Below are 6502 nucleotides of genomic sequence, written 5' to 3' on the forward strand. Positions count from 1 at the left end.
TGGGAGACAAATTTACCAAGGTGTTTAAGAGTGTATTTGGTATTGTTGTTACAGACAGTAACAAAGCTTTTCGCTCAAAAGCATCTAAAAACTGTTTGGTAAAATTAAAAAGTTGTTTTTCTGAAAAGTGTTTTTGGCGTAAAAGCTGTTGTTATAAAAAGTAAGGCCCCCATGCTTTTCTTAAAAACTGCTTTTCAGCTTTTGCGGGAAACAGATGTTGGTTTCACCATCTAATCTTATCAAAAGCATTATTTTTTTAAATTTTTTACATCAAAATATACACAAATTAAAAAACATTATCAAAGAGTCATATGTTTTTTCAACGACACCTTTTTCACCAGCACTTTTTCTAACAGCACATCAATTTTTAACAACAATCTCAAACATAACCTAAGATAGTAAATCAATTAAATTAACTATATGCGACCTCAAGTAAAGTACAGTTTGACAATTTTGCTTAATAATTATTGTTTAATAGTGAATGAATCTTCTATAAAGTTCTAGTTAGGAATGTTTAGGAAAGTTCTAACTTAAACTTTTGATATTTCAAGTGTTTTAACCTTTTATTTATATCTATGAGACTTTAAACCTTTGAATGTATATTCAAAAAGGATCTGCTCATAGGCTTCTTGGACTTGTAAACACACAATATAAATTTATTTATTTATTTTCTTTCATTTTCTTCACATATCTGTTATATAGTTATAATAATATATATTCATATATGATGACTAAGATAAAATCATTCATAGCGACACAAAATAGGAGAGACAATGTTTGCCTAAAACTTCATTAAAGATGCATAAAATAGAAAAGGATAAGATCTCAAAAGATTACACACCATTGCTTTACATTTCTTGTACAAAAAGGATATATTTATAGGACAATACTACTGATCCTGATTAGTTATATGCCTTACTAATAGTTATGAGATAGCTCACAGTATTATTGAGAAATAGGATAGCTCATCATTGCATTATTATTGCATGGTATTAACGGTATTATTGGGAAATGGGACAGCTCATCATTCCCTTATTATTACATCGTATTCCCCTAGGCCTAAGTACATGGATAGACCCTTCAATACTCCCCCTGAAGAGTAAACTGCTAGCTTGTGAACATGATTCTGATGAAGGTGTACTGGGAGAATTTTGGTACAAATGTCAGTAACCTGGGTAGTAAAGGAGACTTTTTGAGGCAGGATATGATCATATTTAATCTCATCACGAACAAAATGACAGTCTATGTTAGCGTGTTTTGTTTTCTCGTGTAAGATAGGGTTGGCTGCAATGGCCAGAGTAGCTTGGTTGTCACAGAAGAGCATAGTATGAGGTAGATCGGTTAAGCCCAGATCTTTGAGTAGGTTGGTAAGCCATGAAATTTCGCATGTAGTGATGGTCATAGCACGATACTCGGCTTCAGCAGAGTTACGAGAAACCACTGTTTTTGTTTCTTGGCCTTCCAGGACACATGTGAATCTCCCAGAAATATGCAGTAGCCACTAGTGGAACGTCGAGTGATTGGGGAGGCTAGCCCAATCACTGTCACAATAGGCTTGTAGTTGAGCAGCACTGTGAGAAGCCAAGAGAATACCTTGAGTAACAATTCCAGCAAGATACCTGAGTACTCTTTTAGTAGCTTGAAAGTGCACTGATGTTGGAGATTGCATAAACTGACTTAGCAACTTAACAGAGAAGGCAATATCAGGATGAGAAATGGTTAGGTATAACAGTTTGCCTAATAGTCATTGGTAGATGGTGAGGTCTGAAAGAGGATCACCTAGAGTTGGTGTCAATTTTAAGTGCGAATCCAAGGGAATTTTTAGTGGCTTAGCATATTGAAGACCATATTCAGTGAGAAGATCTTTGGTGTATTTTTATTGAAAGATGAAAAAACCAGCTTTTTGTTCTATCCAATTCTAAACCCAGAAAGAATCTGATAGGACACAAATCTTTCATGTGAAAGAATTTGGTGAGCATATCTTTCAAGTGAGTGATCTCCAGTTCATTGTTGCCATAAATAAGCAAGTCGTCCACATAGATAAGGACCACTGTGATGTCATTCTGAGATTTTTTGATGAACATACAGTAGTCTGATTTTGATTGGGTGAAATAAAGCTTCAACAGAATAGAAGATAACTTGTAGAACCATTGGTGAGGTGCTTGTTTCAGGCCATACAAGGCTTTTAGAAGAAGACAAACAAGAGCTACACTGGATTTAAAGTTGTCATTGACTGAGATTCTGCTGCCAAAGTGAGTATAACCTTGAGGCAGTCGCATATAAACAATTTCATGGAGGTCACCATGCAGAAATGCATTGGTGACATCCATCCGGATGGTAAACCAATCAAGGATAGCATCTACAGCAAGCAGAGTATGCACTAATGTCATTTTTTCCACAGGGGCAAAAGTCTCTCCGTAGTCTTCACCATAAGTTTGGTTACAGCCAAGAACAACCATTATGGCTTTCTTACGATCAACAGAACCATAAAAAGAGCCATTTACTTTCAATGGCTCGTTTGTTGGTGGGTAAAGTAGTGATCTGCCAAGTATGATTGGCTTCAAGGGCTTGCAGTTCATTATTTATTGCTTGAACCCAGTCAAGGTCTTGTATAACATCCTTGAAGTAGAAAGGATCATTGTGTAGAATCATAGTTATTATGAAATAGTGGAACCCATGTTAAACCGATGTGTCAGCCAGATTAGAAATGTGTTTGAAAGAGGAGGATTGAAATGTCTGGTAATCTTGAAGATAGGTTGGAGGTTTGTGAGGACGAGTAGATTGTCTAAGTTGTGGTGGGCAATGTGTGGGAGAAGGAGGTTGTTCAGTGGTGGGAACAGAGGAGGGTGTAGTGAGCTCAGTGTCTAAAAGACATAAATTATCAAGAAAAAAAGGTTGTATAGTAGTTTGGGACAAGGAAAAGGAACCATATAATGTTCTTTGGAATCAGGATAAAAGGGGAACACTGTTTCATGGAAGGTAACATCTCGAGATATAAAATTTTTGTTTGTGCTGAGATCAAGAAGTTGGTAACCTTTTTTAAAAGCTGGATAACCATGCAACGTATGGCCTTTGCGGTAAGTTTATCTGCTGTAAATGAGGGTTTGCAGCAAAAGCAAGATACCATATTATTATTTCCAAACAATCTAACAACTAGAATTATAAAAGGGGGTTGGATATAATTTTTGGTTTCTTCCCGATTTTAAAAACTTCTCACAAATATAAATATAACTGTGTTGAATATGCAAAAGTGCGGAATGAAAAATTATAAATTATTCATACACAAGGTAAATAAACACAAAGATTAAAAAAGTTATGGTGGATTGAACTTATCCACTAGAGATATATATATTCCGAGAACTCTGTTTTACAAAGATTGTACACAACTGCTTACAAGTAGAATCACAAGGAACAGAGAAATTTTTTACAGATACAACTTTTTCTATTCTCTAGTTAATTGCTTAATTTACTACTAGCTACTCTTGATTTATATATTACCAAGTTACAAGTGAATAAGACAAACTAATAAAACAAAATATGTCTTTGTCTAATCACATGCTTCTTTATTTCTCCATCCAGTATCTTCTTTATTCTCTAAAACCTGATTACAGGCTGCCACATTCCTTTTGTGTGTAATCAACCCATGTGACTGTCAAGTCACTATCAAATCATGTTTTATTCGTCACCCGTCGAGACTCAGTTGGATCATCCGTCGAAGCTTTGTGAAGAACATCCGTTGAAAGTGTTTCCATAGCAGTTGACTCAATTTCACTTATGTAAAATTACAAGGCATCTAATATTTACAATTTTCCAACCTATTTTACATATCATTCTTGCAGTCAACATGACTTAGAATGTCATACAACTTAATTCTTTAAGGCATTACAATACACAAGAATGTGCTACAAAATACTTATTAATACATAATCTACTCTTTCAACGGATGACAGATAGGATCATCCATCGAAAGCTACAAATAAACTTAATCAAATCTATTAAGGTGTTTTTGTAGCATATCATCAAGTCTGCAACATAATCCTAACAATCTCCCCCAATTTATGTCTACTAGAATTGTAGGCATAAATTTAGAGGGACTTGATGATAACAAAACAGCTTTTTATATATAAATTATTCAACAGTAGATAAAACTGACAAGTGATGCAATTTTATTAAAAGTTGCACATAAGAAAGTTCATAAAAATCTCACAAGCCATTTTTCAAGATGTTCCTCTAGTCTGAGCAGATTAATCTTTAGTCCTTAAATGTCTAGTCTTCTTTCCCGGTGTTTCATTATTTTCTTCATTATGGTGTTAGAGTTGTCTGTAGAATTCAGATTCATCTTCATTAGATTGATCCAGCATCTCTTGTATTTTCATGAGAGTTTCATTGCTTGAAATCTTAAGCTGATCTTCTAGTCTGAAAAATCTTCTGATATTCTTTTCATCCTTGAACTCCATTAACCAGTATGGCCTCAAATGCACTATATCCCTAGTGTAAGAAATAGTTAAGACTCTTGGGAATGCATTTGGGTCTCTCCAACTTCAGCTTATTCTTTCAATCTGGTTGAGTATTTGCTTCTTGGCAGCAATATTAAAACCAAAATTTTTCTTAATTGAGGAGAAAATTTTCACTAAGACAGAGAAGCCTTCATTGAGAATCCTATGAAGAGGCCAATTAATTTCCCTGCCACCCTTGTACTTGAACACCAATCTTTCTGGAACTCTTTTAAAAACATCAATAGCCCTAACTTCATCTAACTCATCCAAGAAAAGATTAATGTCAGAGAACTCCTTAATGTCACAGACGAATAGTTGATCTCCTTTATTGACAGTAGGTTTGAGTTTGGATAGATTTTTGGATTTAAATAGAACTAACTTGACTGGCTTGCTTGGTTTGGACTTTCTTCTTTTAGCTGAGGTAGTTGGAATTGGGAAGTTTAGATCAAGGATAGGTAGGCTTTCCCAGTCTATTGGTTCATCCTTTGGAATTATTGGTTCACCATGAAAATTCACATCTGGATAGACCTTGGTTTCAGCTTGCCACATTGTGGGCAAGGTTGATTGATTTGTAATGGTAGACTGGATAAACTCAGGTTCATCTTCTTCTTCCTTTTCTTCTTCAAATTCCAGCTTCCTTTTGGTTGTTTCCTTTATCATCCTTTTTCCAATTTTCTGCTTTGGTTCCTCCAGTTTCTCAGTTTCGGTGATAGTAGCAGGCTTCTCAGCTTCTGATTTGGTAGCAAACTTTTCAGCCTTTTTCATAGCTTCTAAGGCAGCCTATTTTTTTTTATTCTTAAGTCTCAGATTTTCTTCTCTTTTGGCTTCTGCAAATTGTGGATGTCCAGCCATCACATAAATTTATGTACTATATTTGTAGACTTTGGTTATCCTCTTCTTTAAAACTAAATCTCTTGGATCTTTGATGTGATCAATAGAATGACCAAGTAGTTTCTTTTCATCTGTGTGGCGCCCCAAAATCCGTGGTCGGGAATCTCGAAGGCCACGCCATCCAAACCACTATAAACCACATACCTCACACCATAATATATAAATACTCACACTTTACGACCCCACACTTATCACACACACACACTTACAGGTTATTGTCTTGGAAATGAACAATTCATTACTAGAGTTGATTAAACTGCAAAGTGATAATTATTACAACCCAAAAATAAGTAAGTCTTACCGGGGAATAACTTTTTAGTAAGGCTAGTCTGTCGGCCAAATATACATTTCTTATTTATTACCTTACATAAATCATACTTATAAATAAGCCGAACTAAAAACAACTGAAAATCAATCCAGCTTATTCGGACTACCTCCGATACAGCACCAAACAATCTACGGAACAGCTGGCCATTTCCTACCCGTTTCCTGGCTGTGGTTCTCATGGTAGGCATCTTGATTCACTGTTGTGTTGTGTCATTTAAAAGAAAGCAAGAGTGAGCTATAATGCTCAGCATAATAATGTACAGTATGAAAATGACTGTATTATAAGCTTATGTAAAACATCATATATGATAATTATATTTTATTCGAAATTAGTTTTCCTTGGTGATACACACCTTCTTATGAAAATAATTCTTTAGGGGATTTTATTATCCTGCGAATACCTAAATAGTAAACCCAGCACCTAGGCTTGGGTTACGGTATTGCATCACAATTTCAATTGGAAGAATAGGACACCCGTTGGATCCACCGCATACGATGATCAGTCGTAATATGATAATAGTAACCTTTTCTACTAGTAGAAGGACGACACCTTCGTATCCCAGTTATCAATCTTGCCACATTCGGGCTACGTGTCCCATTTTTGGGTATACACATACTTCACAAGTTCCTGAGTACACAGAGTACCTTCGTCTGCGGTACCTTTGGTAGTCCATCTAGCACACATAGTACCAGAGTCTACCCCTCCCTTGTCCTTTTAAAATAATTCTATCATATCTCGAGAACTCGAACCACATCGAAGTTCCCCAAGCGTTTTGCTTGTTGATAGA

This window comes from Apium graveolens, chromosome 5, assembly GCF_009905375.1.
Source record: "Apium graveolens cultivar Ventura chromosome 5, ASM990537v1, whole genome shotgun sequence".
NCBI lineage: Eukaryota > Viridiplantae > Streptophyta > Magnoliopsida > Apiales > Apiaceae > Apium > Apium graveolens.